The sequence below is a fragment of the Schistocerca gregaria genome, unplaced genomic scaffold (genome assembly GCF_023897955.1).
Source record: "Schistocerca gregaria isolate iqSchGreg1 unplaced genomic scaffold, iqSchGreg1.2 ptg000526l, whole genome shotgun sequence".
Taxonomy (NCBI): domain Eukaryota; kingdom Metazoa; phylum Arthropoda; class Insecta; order Orthoptera; family Acrididae; genus Schistocerca; species Schistocerca gregaria.
In genome coordinates, this window is record NW_026061925.1 from 5,157,778 (window position 1) to 5,174,291 (window position 16,514).

Here is a 16,514-nt window from a genome sequence, read left to right on the forward strand (position 1 = left end):
GTCCTAGCTCATGTCCAAGGCTCCAAAGCCAGCTAAAAAGTCAATAATCAGTAGCTAAAACTTGAATTGTACTACATCTTACTGGCTATTACATCAACTTAGAAGCTTCATCGGTGTTTTACTATGGTGCTTTTAGTTTCTCCGCATACCGCAGCATGCGACATAGCTTTGCAGACGATAAGTACAACCGTTTCAGAGAGAAGAGTTGCCAGTGTGACGATCTGCCTTTAAGTCGATTCGATAACAAATGACAAAAACGGACGGATTTCTCACGTTTTTACTACATATGAACACTTTTCACATTCTCCCGTGCAACTCGGCTGCTAGTCCTCCTTTCATGCAGAATCTTAAGGTCCTAGCTCATGTCCAAGGTACCAAAGCCAACAAAAAAGTCAATAATCGATACCAAAAACTTGAATTCTACTACTTCTTACTGGCTATTACATCAATTTAGAGGCTTCATCGGTGTTCTACTATGGTGCTTTTAGTGTCTCCGCATACCGCAGCATGCGACATAGCTTTGCAGACGATAAGGACAACCGTTTCGGAGAGAAGAGCGGCCAATGTGACGATCTGGCTTTAAGTCGATTCGATAACAAATGACGAAAACGGACGGATTTCTCAGGTTTTTACTACATATGAACACTTTTCATATTCTCCTGGGCAACTCGGCTGCTAGTCCTCCTTTCATGCAGAATCTTAAGGTCCTAGCTCATGTCCAAGGCACCAAAGCCAGCTAAAAAGTCAATAATCAGTAACTAAAACTTGAATTGTACTACGTCTTACTGGCTATTACATCAACTTGGAAGTGTCATCTGTGTTCTGCTATGGTGCTTTTAGTGTCTCTGCATACCGCAGCACGCGACATAGCTCTGCAGACGATAAGTACAACCGTTTCAGAGAGAAGAGCGTCCAATGTGACGATCTGGCTCTAAGTCGATTCGATAACAAATGACGAAAACGAACGGATTTCTCAGGTTTTTACTACATATGAACACTTTACACATTCTCCCGTGCAACTCGGCTGCTAGTCCTCCTGCATGTAAAATCTTAAGTTCCTAGCTCATGTCCAAGGCACCAAACAAGGGTAAAAAGTCAATAACCGGTTCCTAAAACTTGAATTGTACTACTTCTTACTGGCTATTACATCAACTTGGAAGTGTCATCTGTGTTCTACTATGGTGGTTTTAGTGTCTCTGCATACCGCAGCACGCGACGTAGCTCTGCAGATGATAAGTACAACCGTTTCAGAGAGAAGAGCGGCCAATGTGACGATTTGGCATAAAGTCGATTCGATAACAAATGACGAAAACGAACGGATTTCTCAGGTTTTTACTCTATATGAACACTTTTCACATTCTCCCGTGCAATTAGGCTGCTAGTCGTCCTTTCATGCAGAATCTTAAGGTCCTAGCTCATGTCCAGGGCACCAAAGCCAGCTAAAAAGTCAATAATCGATACCTAAAACTTGAATTGTACTAGTTCTTACTGGCTATTACATCAACTTAGAAGCTTCATCTGTGTTCTACTATGATGATTTTCGTGTCTCCGCATACCGCAGCACGCGACATAGTTTTGCAAACGATAAGTACAACCGTTTCAGAGAGAAGAGCGGCCAATGTGACGATATGGCTTTAAGTCGATTCGATAACAAATGACGAAAACGGACGGATTTCTCAGGTTTTTACTACATATGAACACTTTTCACATTCTCCCGTGCAACTCGGCTGCTAGTCCTCCTTTCATGCAGAATCTTAAGGTCATAGCTCATGCCCAAGGCACCAAAGCCAGCTAAAAAGTCAATAATCGATACCTAAAACTTGAATTGTACTATTTCTTACTGGCTATTACATCAACTTAGAAGCTTCATCTGTGTTCTACTATGGTGCTTTTAGTGTCTCCGCATACCGCAGCACGCGACATAGCTTTGCAGACGATAAGTACAACGGTTTCAGAGAGAAGAGCGGCCAATGTGACGATCTGGCTTTAAGTCGATTCGATAACAAATGACGAAAAAGGACGAATGTCTCATGCTTTTACTACATTTGAACACTTTTCATATTCTCCCGTGCAACTGGGCTGCTAGTCCACCTTTTATGCAGAATCTTTAAGTCCTAGCTCATGTCCAAGGCACCAAAGCCAGCTAAAAAGTCAATAATCGATACCTAAAACTTGAATTGGACTACATCTTACTGGCTATTACATCAACTTAGAAGCTTCATCTGTGTTCTACTATGGTGCTTTTAGTGTCTCCGCATACCGCAGCACGCGACATAGCTTTGCAGACGATAAGTACAACCGTTTCAGAGAGAAGAGCGGCCAATGTGACGATCTGGCTTTAAGTCGATTCGATAACAAATCACGAAAACGGACGGATTTCTCAGGTTTTTACTACATATGAACACTTTTCACATTCTCCCGTGCAACTCGGCTGCTAGTCCTCCTTTCATGAAGAATCTTAAGGTCCTAGCTCATGTCCAAGGCACCAAAGCCAGCTAAAAAGTCAATAAGTATACCTGAAACTTGAATTCTACTATTTCTTACTGGCTATTATATCATCTTAGAAGCTTCATCTGTGTTCTACTATGGTGCGTTTAGTGTCTCCGAATACAACAGTACGTGACATAGCTTAACAGACGATAAGTACAACCGTTTCAGAGAGAAGAGCGGCCAATGTGACGATCGGGATTTAAGTCGATTCGATAACAAATGACGAAAACGGACGGATGTCTCAGGTTTTTACTACATATGAACTTTTTTCACATTCTCCCGTGCAACTGGGCAGCTAGTCCTCCTTTTATGCAGAATCTTAAGGTCCTAGCTCATGTCCAAGGCACCAAAGCCAGCTAAAAAGTCAATAATCGATACCTAAAACTTGAATTGGATTACTTCTTACTGGATATTACATCAACTTAGAAGCTTCATCTGTGTTCTACTATGGTGCTTTTAGTGTCTCCGCATACCGCAGCACGCCACCTAGCTTTGCAGACGATAAGTACAACCGTTCCAGAGAGAGAAGAGCGGCCAATGTGACGATCTGGCTTTAAGTCGATTCGAAAACAAATGACGAAAACGGACGGATTTCTCAGGTTTTTACTACATATGAACACTTTTCACATTCTCCCGTGCGACTCGGCTGCTACTCCTCCTTTCATGAAGAATCTTAAGGCCCAAGCTTATTTCCAAGGCACCAAAGCCAGCTAAAAAGTCAATAATCAATACCTAAAACTTGAATTGTACAACTTCTTACTGGCTATTACATCTTCTTAGAAGCTTCATATGTGTTCTACTATGGTGCTTTTAGTGCCTCCGCATACCGCAGCACGCGACATAGCTTTGCAGACGATAAGTACAACCGTTTCAGAGAGAAAGCGGCCAATGTGACGATCTGGCTTTAAGTCGATTCGATAACAAATGACGAAAACGGACAGATTTCTCAGGTTGGTTTTTACTACATACGAACAGTTTTCACATTCTCCCCTACTACTGGGCTTCTAGTCCTCCTTTCATACAGAATCTTAAGGTCCTAGCTCATGTTCAAGGCACCAAAGCCAGCTAAAAATTCAATAACAGATACCTAAAACTTGAATTGTACTACTTCTTACTGGCTATTATATCATCTTAGAAGCTTCATCTGTGTTCTACTATGGTGTTTTTAGTGTCTCCGAATACCGCAGTACGCGACATAGCTTTGCAGACGATAAGTACAACCGTTTCAGAGATAAGAGCGGCCAATGTGATGATCTGGCTTTAAGTCGATTCGATAACAAATGACGAAAACGGACGGATTTCTAGGTTTTTACTACATATGAACTCTTTTCACATTGTCCCGTGCAACTCGGCTGCTAGTCCTCCTTTCATGCAGTATCTCAAGGTCCTTGCTCATGTCCAAGGCACCAAAGCCAGCTAAAAAGTCAATAATCGATACCTAGAACTTGAATTGTACTACTTCGTACTGGCTATTACATCAACTTAGAAGCTTCATCTGTGTTCTACTATGGTGATTTTAGTGTCTCCACATACCGCAGCACGCGACATAGCTTTGCAGACGATAAGTACAACCGTTTCAGAGAGAAGAGCGGCCAATGTGACCATCTGGCTTTAAGTCGATTCGATAACAAATGACGAAAACGGACGGATATCTCAGGTTTTTACTACATATGAACACTTTTCACATTCTCCCGTGCAACTCGGCTGCTAGTCCTCCTTTCATGCAGAATCTTAAGGTCCTAGCTCATGTCCAAGGCTCCAAAGCCTCCTAAAAAGTCAATAATCGCTACCTAAAACTTGAATTCTACTACTTCTTACTGGCTATTACATCAACTTAGAAGTTTCATCTGTGTTCTACTATGGTGCTTTTAGTGTCTCCGCATACCGCAGCACGCGACATAGCTTTGCAGACGATAAGTACAACAGATTCAGAGAGTAGAATGGAAAATGTGACGATCTGGCTTTAAGTCGATTCGATAACAAATGACGAAAACGGACGGATTTCTGAGGTTTTTACTACATATGAACACTTTTCACATTCTCCCGTGCTACTCGAGTGCTAGTCCTCCTTTCATGCAGAATCTTAAAGTCATAGCTCATGTCCAAGGCACCAAAGCCAGCTAAAAAGTCAATAACTATACCTAAAACTTGAATTGTACTATTTCTTACTGGCTATTATATCATCTTAGAAGCTTCATCTGTGTTCTACTATGGTGCGTTTAGTGTCTCCGAATACCGCAGTACGCGACATAGCTTTGCAGACGATAAGTACAAACGTTTCAGAGAGCAGAGCGGCCAATGTGCCGATTTGGCTTTAAGTCGATTCGATAACAAATGACGAAAACGGACGGATTTCTCAGGTTTTTACTACATATGAACACTTTTCATATTTCCCGTGCAACTGGGCAGCTAGTCCTCCTTTTATGCAGAATCTTAAGGTCCTAGCTCATGTTCAAGGCACCAAAGCCAGCTAAAAAGTCAATAATCGATACCTAAAACTTGAATTGGATTACTTCTTACTGGCTATTACATCAACTTAGAAGCTTCATCTGTGTTCTACTATGGTGCTTTTAGTGTCTCCGCATACCGCAGCACGCGACCTAGCTTTGCAGACGATAAGTACAACCGTTCCAGAGAGAGAAGAGCGGCCAATGTGACGATCTGGCTTTAAGTCGATTCGATAACAAATGACGAAAACGGACGGATTTCTCAGGTTTTTACTACATATGAACACTTTTCACATTCTCCCGTGCAACTCGGCTGCTACTCCTCCTTTCATGAAGAATCTTAAGGTCCAAGCTCATGTCCAAGGCACCAAAGCCAGCTAAAAAGTCAATAATCAATACCTAAAACTTGAATTGTACAACTTCTTACTGGCTATTACATCATCTTAGAAGCTTCATATGTGTTCTACTATGGTGCTTTTAGTGCCTCCGCATACCGCAGCACGCGACATAGCTTTGCAGACGATAAGTACAACCGTTTCAGAGAGAAGAGCGGCCAATGTGACGATCTGGCTTTAAGTCGATTCGATAACAAATGACGAAAACGGACAGATTTCTCAGGTTGGTTTTTACTACATATGAACAGTTTTCACATTCTCCCGTACAACTGGGCTGCTAGTCCTCCTTTCATACAGAATCTTAAGGTCCTAGCTCATGTTCAAGGCACCAAAGCCAGCTAAAAATTCAATAACAGATACCTAAAACTTGAATTGTACTACTTCTTACTGGCTATTATATCATCTTAGAAGCTTCATCTGTGTTCTACTATGGTGTTTTTAGTGTCTCCGAATACCCCAGTACGCGACATAGCTTTGCAGACGATAAGTACAACCGTTTCAGAGATAAGAGCGGCCAATGTGATGATCTGGCTTTAAGTCGATTCGATAACAAATGACGAAAACGGACGGATTTCTCAGGTTTTTACTACATATGAACTCTTTTCACATTGTCCCGTGCAACTCGGCTGCTAGTCCTCCTTTCATGCAGTATCTCAAGGTCCTTGCTCATGTCCAAGGCACCAAAGCCAGCTAAAAAGTCAATAATCGATACCTAGAACTTGAATTGTACTACTTCGTACTGGCTATTACATCAACTTAGAAGCATCATCTGTGTTCTACTATGGTGATTTTAGTGTCTCCACATACCGCAGCACGCGACATAGCTTTGCAGACGATAAGTACAACCGTTTCAGAGAGAAGAGCGGCCAATGTGACCATCTGGCTTTAAGTCGATTCGATAACAAATGACGAAAACGGACGGATATCTCAGGTTTTTACTACATATGAACACTTTTCACATTCTCCCGTGCAACTCGGCTGCTAGTCCTCCTTTCATGCAGAATCTTAAGGTCCTAGCTCATGTCCAAGGCTCCAAAGCCACCTAAAAAGTCAATAATCGATACCTAAAACTTGAATTCTACTACTACTTACTGGCTATTACATCAACTTAGAAGTTTCATCTGTGTTCTACTATGGTGCTTTTAGTGTCTCCGCATACCGCAGCACGCGACATAGCTTTGCAGACGATAAGTACAACGGATTCAGAGAGTAGAATGGCAAATGTGACGATCTGGCTTTAAGTCGATTGGATAACAAATGACGAAAACGGACGGATTTCTGCGGTTTTTACTACATATGGACACTTTTCACATTCTCCCGTGCAACTAGGCTGCTAGTCCTTCTTTCATGCAGAATCTTAAGGTCATAGCTCATGACCAAGGCACCAAAGCCAGCTAAAAAGTCAATAACGATATCTAAAACTTGAATTGTACTATTTCTTACTGGTTATTACATCATCTTAGAAGCTTCATCTGTGTTATACTATCGTGCGTTTAGTGTCTCCGAATACCGCAGTACGCGACATAGCTTTGCAGACGATAAGAACAACCGTTTCAGAGAGCAGAGCTGCCAATGTGATGATTTGGCTTTAAGTCGATTCGATAACAAATGACGAAAACGGACGGATTTCTCAGGTTGGTTTTTACTACATATGAACACTTTTCACATTCACCCGTGCAACTCGGCTGCTAGTCCTTCTTTCATGCAGAATCTTAAGGTCCTAGATCATGTCCAAGGCACCAAAGCCAGCTAAAAAGTCAATAATCGATACATAAAACTTGAATTGTACTACTTCTTACTGGCTATTACATCAACTTAGAAGCTTTATCTGTGTTCTACTCTGATGATTTTCGTGTCTCCACATACCGCAGCACGCGACATAACTTTGCAGACAATAAGTACAACCGTTTCTGAGAGAAGAGTGGCCAATGTGACGATCGGGCTTTAAGTCGATTCGATAACAAATGACGAAAACGGACGGATTTCTCAGGTTTTTACTACATATGAACAATTTTCACATTCTCCCGTGCAACTCGGCTGCTAGTCCTCCTTTCATGCAGAATCTTAAGGTCCTGGCTCATGTCCAAGGCACCAAAGCCAGCTAAAAAGTCAATAACCGATTCCTAAAAATTGAATTGTACTACTTCTTACTGGCTATTACATCATCTTAAAAGCTTCATCTGTGTTCTACTATGGTGTTTTTAGTGTCTCCGAATATCGCAGTACGCGTCATAGCTTTGCAGACGGTAAGTAAAACCGTTTCAGAGAGAAGAGCGGCCAATGTGACGATCTGGCTTTAAGTCGATTCGATAACAAATGACGAAAACGGACGGATCTCTAAGGTTTTTACTACATATGAACACTTTTCACATTCTCCCGTGCAACTCGAGTGCTAGTCCTCCTTTCATGCAGAATCTTAAGGTCATAGCTCATGTCCAAGTCACCAAAGCCAGCTACAAAGTCAATAATCGATTCCTAAAACTTGAACTGGACTACTTATTACTGGCTATTACATACTCTTAGAACCTTCATCTGTGTTCTACTACGGTGCTTTTAGTTTCTCCGCATACCGCAGCACGCGACATAGTTTTGCAGACGATAAGTACAACCGTTTCAGAGAGAAGAGCGGCCAATGTGACCATCTGGCTTTAAGTCGATTCGATAACAAATGACGAAAACGGACGGATATCTCAGGTTTTTACTACATATGAACACTTTTCACATTCTCCCGTGCAACTCGGCTTCTAGTCCTCCTTTCATGCAGAATCTTAAGGTCCTAGCTCATGTCCAAGGCTCCAAAGCCACCTAAAAAGTCAATAATCGATACCTAAAACTTGAATTCTACTACTACTTACTGGCTATTACATCAACTTAGAAGTTTCATCTGTGTTCTACTATGGTGCTTTTAGTGTCTCCGCATACCGCAGCACGCGACATAGCTTTGCAGACGATAAGTACAACGGATTCAGAGAGTAGAATGGCAAATGTACGATCTGGCTTTAAGTCGATTGGATAACAAATGACGAAAACGGACGGATTTCTGCGGTTTTTACTACATATGGACACTTTTCACATTCTCCCGTGCAACTAGGCTGCTAGTCCTTCTTTCATGCAGAATCTTAAGGTCATAGCTCATGACCAAGGCACCAAAGCCAGCTAAAAAGTCAATAACGATATCTAAAACTTGAATTGTACTATTTCTTACTGGTTATTACATCATCTTAGAAGCTTCATCTGTGTTATACTATCGTGCGTTTAGTGTCTCCGAATACCGCAGTACGCGACATAGCTTTGCAGACGATAAGAACAACCGTTTCAGAGAGCAGAGCTGCCAATGTGATGATTTGGCTTTAAGTCGATTCGATAACAAATGACGAAAACGGACGGATTTCTCAGGTTGGTTTTTACTACATATGAACACTTTTCACATTCACCCGTGCAACTCGGCTGCTAGTCCTTCTTTCATGCAGAATCTTAAGGTCCTAGATCATGTCCAAGGCACCAAAGCCAGCTAAAAAGTCAATAATCGATACATAAAACTTGAATTGTACTACTTCTTACTGGCTATTACATCAACTTAGAAGCTTTATCTGTGTTCTACTCTGATGATTTTCGTGTCTCCACATACCGCAGCACGCGACATAACTTTGCAGACAATAAGTACAACCGTTTCTGAGAGAAGAGTGGCCAATGTGACGATCTGGCTTTAAGACGATTCGATAACAAATGACGAAAACGGACGGATTTCTCAGGTTTTTACTACATATGAACAATTTTCACATTGTCCCGTGCAACTCGGCTGCTAGTCCTCCTTTCATGCAGAATCTTAAGGTCCTGGCTCATGTCCAAGGCACCAAAGCAAGCTAAAAAGTCAATAACCGATTCCTAAAAATTGAATTGTACTACTTCTTACTGGCTATTACATCATCTTAAAAGCTTCATCTGTGTTCTACTATGGTGTTTTTAGTGTCTCCGAATATCGCAGTACGCGTCATAGCTTTGCAGACGGTAAGTAAAACCGTTTCAGAGAGAAGAGCGGCCAATGTGACGATCTGGCTTTAAGTCGATTCGATAACAAATGACGAAAACGGACGGATCTCTAAGGTTTTTACTACATATGAACACTTTTCACATTCTCCCGTGCAACTCGAGTGCTAGTCCTCCTTTCATGCAGAATCTTAAGGTCATAGCTCATGTCCAAGTCACCAAAGCCAGCTACAAAGTCAATAATCGATTCCTAAAACTTGAATTGGACTACTTATTACTGGCTATTACATACTCTTAGAACCTTCATCTGTGTACTACTACGGTGCTTTTAGTTTCTCCGCATACCGCAGCACGCGACATAGTTTTGCAGACGATAAGTACAACCGTTTCAGAGAGAAGAGCGGCCAATGTGACGATCTGGCTTTAAGTCGATTGGATAACAAATGACGAAAACGGACGGATTTCTGAGGTTTTTATTACATATGAACACTTTTCACATTCTCCCGTGCAACTCGGCTGCTAGTCCTTCTTTCATGCAGAATCTTAAGGTCCTAGATCATGTCCAAGGCCCCAGAGCCAGCTAAAGAGTCAATAATCAATATCTAAAACTTGAATTGTACTACTTCTTACTGGCTATTACATCAACTTAGAAGTTTCATCTGAGTTCTACTATGGTGCTTTTAGTGTCTCCGCATACCGCAGCACGCGACATAGCTTTGCAGACGATAAGTACAACGGATTCAGAGAGAAGAACGGCAAATGTGACGATCTGGCTTTAAGTCGATTCGATAACAAATGACGAAAACGGACGGATTTCTGAGGTTTTTACTACATATGAACACTTTTCACATTCTCCCGTGCAACTCGGCAGCTAGTCCATTTATGCAGAATCTTAAGGTCCTAGCTCATGTCCAAGGCACCAAAGCCAGCTACAAAGTCAATAATCGATTCCTAAAACTCGAATTGTACTATTTCTTACTGGCTATTATATCATCTTAGAAGCTTCATCTGTGTTCTACTATGGTGCGTTTAGTGTCTCCGAATACCGCAGTACGCGACATAGCTTTGCAGACGATAAGTACAAACGTTTCAGAGAGCAGAGCGGCCAATGTGCCGATTTGGCTTTAAGTCGATTCGATAACAAATGACGAAAACGGACGGATTTCTCAGGTTTTTCTACATGTGAACACTTTTCACATTCTCCCGTGCAACTCGGCTGCTAGTCCTTCTTTCATGCAGAATCTTAAGGTCCTAGATCATGTCCAAGGCACCAAAGCCAGCTAAAAAGTCAATAATCAATATCTAAAACTTGAATTGTACTACTTCTTACTGGCTATTACATCAACTTAGAAGTTTCATCTGTGTTCTACTATGGTGCTTTTAGTGTCTCCGCATACCGCAGCACGCGACATAGCTTTGCAGACGATAAGTACAACGGATTCAGAGAGAAGAACGGCAAATGTGACGATCTGGCTTTAAGTCGATTCGATAACAAATGACGAAAACGGACGGATTTCTGAGGTTTTTACTACATATGAACACTTTTCACAATCTCCCGTGCAACTCGAGTGCTAGTCCTCCTTTCATGCAGAATCCTAAGGTCATAGCTCATGTCCAAGGCACCAAAGCCAGCTAAAAAGTCAATAACTATACCTAAAACTTGAATTGTACTATTTCTTACTGGCTATTATATCATCTTAGAAGCTTCATCTGTGTTCTACTATGGTGCGTTTAGTGTCTCCGAATACCGCAGTACGCGACATAGCTTTGCAGACGATAAGTACAAACGTTTCAAAGAGCAGAGCGGCCAATGTGCCGATTTGGCTTTGAGTTGTTTCGATAACAAATGACGAAAACGGACGGATTTCTCAGGTTTTTACTACATTTGAACACTTTTCACATTCTCCCGTGCAACTCGGCTGCTAGTCCTACTTTCATGCTGAATCTTAAGGTCCTAGCTCATGTCCAAGGCACCAAAGCCCGCTAAAAAGTCAATAATCGATACCTAAAACTTGAATTGTACTACTTCTTACTGGCTATTACATCAACTTAGAAGCTTTATCTGTGTTCTACTCTGATGATTTTCGTGTCTCCACATACCGCAGCACGCAACATAACTTTGCAGACAATAAGTACAACCGTTTCTGAGAGAAGAGTGGCCAATGTGACGATCTGGCTTTAAGTCGATTCGATAACAAATGACGAAAACGGACGGATTTCTCAGGTTTTTACTACATATGAACACTTTTCACATTCTCCCGTGCAACTCGGCTGCTAGTCCTCCTTTCATGCAGAATCTTAAGGTCCTGGCTCATGTCCAAGGCACCAAAGCCAGCTAAAAAGTCAATAACCGATACCTAAAAATTGAATTGTACTACTTCTTACTGGCTATTACATCATCTTAAAAGCTTCATCTGTGTTCTACTATGGTGTTTTTAGTGTCTCCGAATATCGCAGTACGCGTCATAGCTTTGCAGACGATAAGTACAACCGTTTCAGAGAGAAGAGCGGCCAATGTGACGATCTGGCTTTAAGTCGATTCGATAACAAATGACGAAAACGGACGGATTTCTCAGGTTTTTACTACATATGAACACTTTTCACATTCTCCCGTGCAACTCGGCTGCTAGTCCTCCTTTCATGCCGAATCTAAAGGTCCTAGCTCATGTCCAAGGCACCAAAGCCAGCTAAAAAGTCAATAATCGATACCTAAAACTTGAATTGTACTATTTCTTACTGGCTATTACGTCAACTTAGATGCTTCATCTGTGTTCTACTATGGTGATTTTATTGTCTCCGCATACCGCAGCACGCGACATAGCTCTGCAGACGATAAGTACAACCGTTTAAGGAGAAGAGCGGCCAATGTGTCCATCTGGCTTTAAGTCGATTCGATAACAAATGACGAAAACGGACGGATTTCTCAGGTTTTTACTACATATGAACACTTTTCACATTCTCCCGTGCAACTCGGCTGCTAGTCCTCCTCTCATGCAGAATCTTAAGGTCCTAGCTCATGTCCAAGGCACCAAAGCCAGCTAAAAAGTCAATAATCGATACCTAAAACATGAATTGTACTACTTCTTACTGGCTATTGCATCAACTTAGAAGCTTCATCTGTGTTCTACTATGGTGATTTTAGCGTCCCTGCATACCGCAGCACGCGACATATCTTTGCAGACGATAAGTACAACCGTTTCAGAGAGAAGAGCGGCCAATGTGACGATCTGGCTATAAGTCGATTCGATAACAAATGACGAAAACGGACCGATTTCTCAGGTTGTTACTACATATGAACACCTTTCACATTCTCCCGTGCAACTCGGCTGCTAGTCCTAATTTCATGCAGAATCTTAAGGTCCTAGCTCATGTCCAAGGCACCGAAGCCAGCTAAACTTCAATAATCGATACCTAAAACTTGAATTCTACTACTTCTTACTGGCTATTACATTAACTTAAAAGCTTCATCTGTGTTCTACTATGGTGATTTTAGTGTCTCCGCATACCGCAGCACGCGACATAGCTTTGCAGACGATAAGTACAACCGTTTTAGAGAGAAGAGCGGCCAATGTTACGATCTGGCTTTAAGTCGATTCGATAACAAATGACGAAAACGGACGGATGTCTCAGGTTTTTACTACATATGAACACTTTTCACATTCTCCCGTGCAACTCGGCTGCTAGTCCTCCTTTTATGCAGAATCTTAAGGTCCTAGCTCATGTCCAAGGCACCAAAGCCAGCTACAAAGTCAATAATCGATTCCTAAAACTTGAATTGGACTACTTCTTACTGGCTATTACATCAACTTAGAACCTTCATCTGTGTTCTACTACGGTGCTTTTAGTTTCTCCGCATACCGCAGCACGCGACATAGTTTTGCAGACGATAAGTACAACCGTTTCAGAGAGAAGAGCGGCCAATGTGACGATCTGGCTTTAAGTCGATTGGATAACAAATGACGAAAACTAACGGATTTCTGAGGTTTTTAATACATATGAACACTTTTCACATTCTCCCGTGCAACTCGGCTGCTAGTCCTTCTTTCATGCAGAATCTTAAGGTCCTAGATCAAGTCGAAGGCCCCAAAGGCAGCTAAAGAGTCAATAATCAATATCTAAAATTTGAATTGTACTACTTCTTACTGGCTATTACATCAACTTAGAAGCTTCATCTGTGTTCTACTATGGTGCTTTTAGTGTCTCCGCATATCGCAGCACGCGACATAGCTTTTCAGACGATAAGTACAACGGTTTCAGAGAGAAGAGCGGCAAATGTGACGATCTGGCTTTAAGTCGATTCGATAACAAATGACGCAAACGGACGGATTTCTCAGGTTTTTACTAGATATGAACACTTTTCACATTCTCCCGTGCAACTCGGCTGCTAGTCCTCCTTTCATGCAGAATCTTAAGGTCCTAGCTCATGTCCAAGTCACCAAAGCCAGCTAAAAAGTCAATAATCGATACCTAAAACTTGAATTGTACTAGTTCTTACTGGCTATTACATCAACTTAGATGCTTCATCTGTGTTCTACTATGGTGATTTTAGTGTCTCCGCATACCGCAGCACGCGACATAGCTTTGCAGACGATAAGTACAACCGTTTCAGAGAGAAGAGCGGCCAATGTTACGATCTGGCTTTAAGTCGATTCGATAACAAATGACGAAAACGGACGGATTTCTCAGGTTTTACTACATATGAACACTTTTCACATTCTCCCGTGCAACTCGGCTGCTAGTCCTCCTTTTATGCAGAATCTTAAGGTCCTAGCCCATGTCCAAGGCACCAAAGCCAGCTAAAAAGTCAATAATCGATACCTAAAACTTGAATTGGACTACTTCTTACTGGCTATTACATCAACTTAGAACCTTCATCTATGTTCTACTACGGTGCTTTTAGTTTCTCCGCATACCGCAGCACGCGACATAGTTTTGCAGAAGATACGTACAACCGTTTCAGTGAGCAGAGTGGCCTATGAGACGATTTGGCTTTAAGTCGATTCGATAACAAATGACGAAAACGGACGGATTTCTCAGGTTTTTACTACGTATGAACACTTTTCACATTCTCCCGTGCAACTCGGCTGCTAGTCCTCCTTTCATGCAGAATCTTAAGGTCCTGGCTCATGTCCAAGGCACCAAAGCCAGCTAAAAAGTCAATAATCGATACCTAAAACTTCAATTGGACTACTTCTTACTGGCTATTACATCAACTTAGAACCTTCATCTATGTTCTACTACTGTGCTTTTAGTTTCTCCGCATACCGCAGCACGCGACATAGTTTTGCAGACGATAAGTACAACCGTTTCAGAGATAAGAGCGGCCAATGTGTCGATCTGGCTTTAAGTCGATTCGATAACAAATGACGAAAACGGACGGATTTCTCAGGTTTTTACTACATATGAACACTTTTCACATTCTACGGTGCAACTCGGCTGCTAGTCCTTCTTTCATGCAGAATCTTAAGGTCCAAGATCATGTCCAAGGCTCCAAAGCCAGCTAAAAAGTCAATAATTAATATCTAAAACTTGAATTGTACTACTTCTTACTGGCTATTACATCAACTTAGAAGCTTCATCTGTGTTCTACTATGGTGCGTTTAGTGTCTCCGAATACCGCAGTACACGACATAGCTTTGCAGACGATAAGTACAACCGTTTCAGAGTGCAGAGCGGCCAATGTGACGATTTGGCTTTAAGTCGATTCGATAACAAATGACGAAAACGGACGGATTTCTCAGGTTTTTACTACATATAAACACTTTTCACATTCTCCCGTGCAACTCGGCTGCTAGTCCTCCTTTCATGCAGAATCGTAAGGTCCTAGCCCTTGTCCAAGGCACCAAAGCCAGCTAAAAAGTCAATAATCAATATCTAAAACTTGAATTGTACTACTTCTTACTGGCTATTACATCAACTTAGAAGCTTCATCTGTGTTCTACTATGGTGCTTTTAGTGTCTCCGCATATCGCAGCACGCGACATAGCTTTGCAGACGATAAGTACAACGGTTTCAGAGAGAAGAGCGGCCAATGTGACGATCTGGCTTTAAGTCGATTCGATAACAAATGACGCAAACGGACGGATTTCTCAGGTTTTTACTAGATATGAACACTTTTCACATTCTCCCGTGCAACTCGGCTGCTAGTCCTCCTTTCATGCAGAATCTTAAGGTCATAGCCCATGTCCAAGGCACCAAAGCCAGCTAAATAGTCAATAACGATATCTAAAACTTGAATTGTACTATTTCTTACTGGCTATTACATCATCTTAGAAGCTTCATCTGTGTTCTACTATGGTGCGTTTAGTGTCTCCGAATACCGCAGTACGCGACATAGCTTTGCAGACGATAAGTACAACCGTTTCAGAGAGCAGAGCGGCCAATGTGACGATTTGGCTTTAAGTCGATTCGATAACAAATGACGAAAACGGACGGATTTCTCAGGTTTTTACTACATATAAACACTTTTCACATTCTCCCGTGCAACTCGGCTGCTAGTCCTCCTTTCATGCAGAATCGTAAGGTCCTAGTTCTTGTCCAAGGCACCAAAGCCAGCTAAAAAGTCAATAATCGATACCTAAAACTTGAATTGTACTAGTTCTTACTGGCTATTACATCAACTTAGAAGCTTTATCTGTGTTCTACTATGGTGTTTCTAGTGTCTCCGAATACCGCAGTACGTGACATAGCTTTGCAGGCGATAAGTACAACCGTTTCAGAGAGAAGAGCGGCCAATGTGACCATCTGGCTTTAAGTTGATTCGATAACAAATGACGAAAACGGACGGATTTCTCAGGTTTTTACTACATATGAACACTTTTCACATTCTCCCGTGCAACTCTGTTCCTAGTCCTCCTTTCATGCAGAATCTTAAGGTCCTAGCTCATGTCCAAGGGACCAAAGCGAGCCAAAAAGTCAATAACCGATACCTAAAAATTGAATTGTACAACTTCTTACTGGCTATTACATCATCTTAGAAGCTTCATCTGTGTTCTACTATGGTGTTTTTAGTGTCTCCGAATACCGCAGTACGTGACATAGCTTTGCAGACGATAAGTACAACCGTTTCAGAGAGAAGAGCGGCCAATGTGACGATCTGGCTTTAAGTCGATTCGATAACAAATGACGAAAACGGACGGATTTCTCAGGTTTTTACTACGTATGAACACTTCTCACATTCACCCGTGCAACTCCT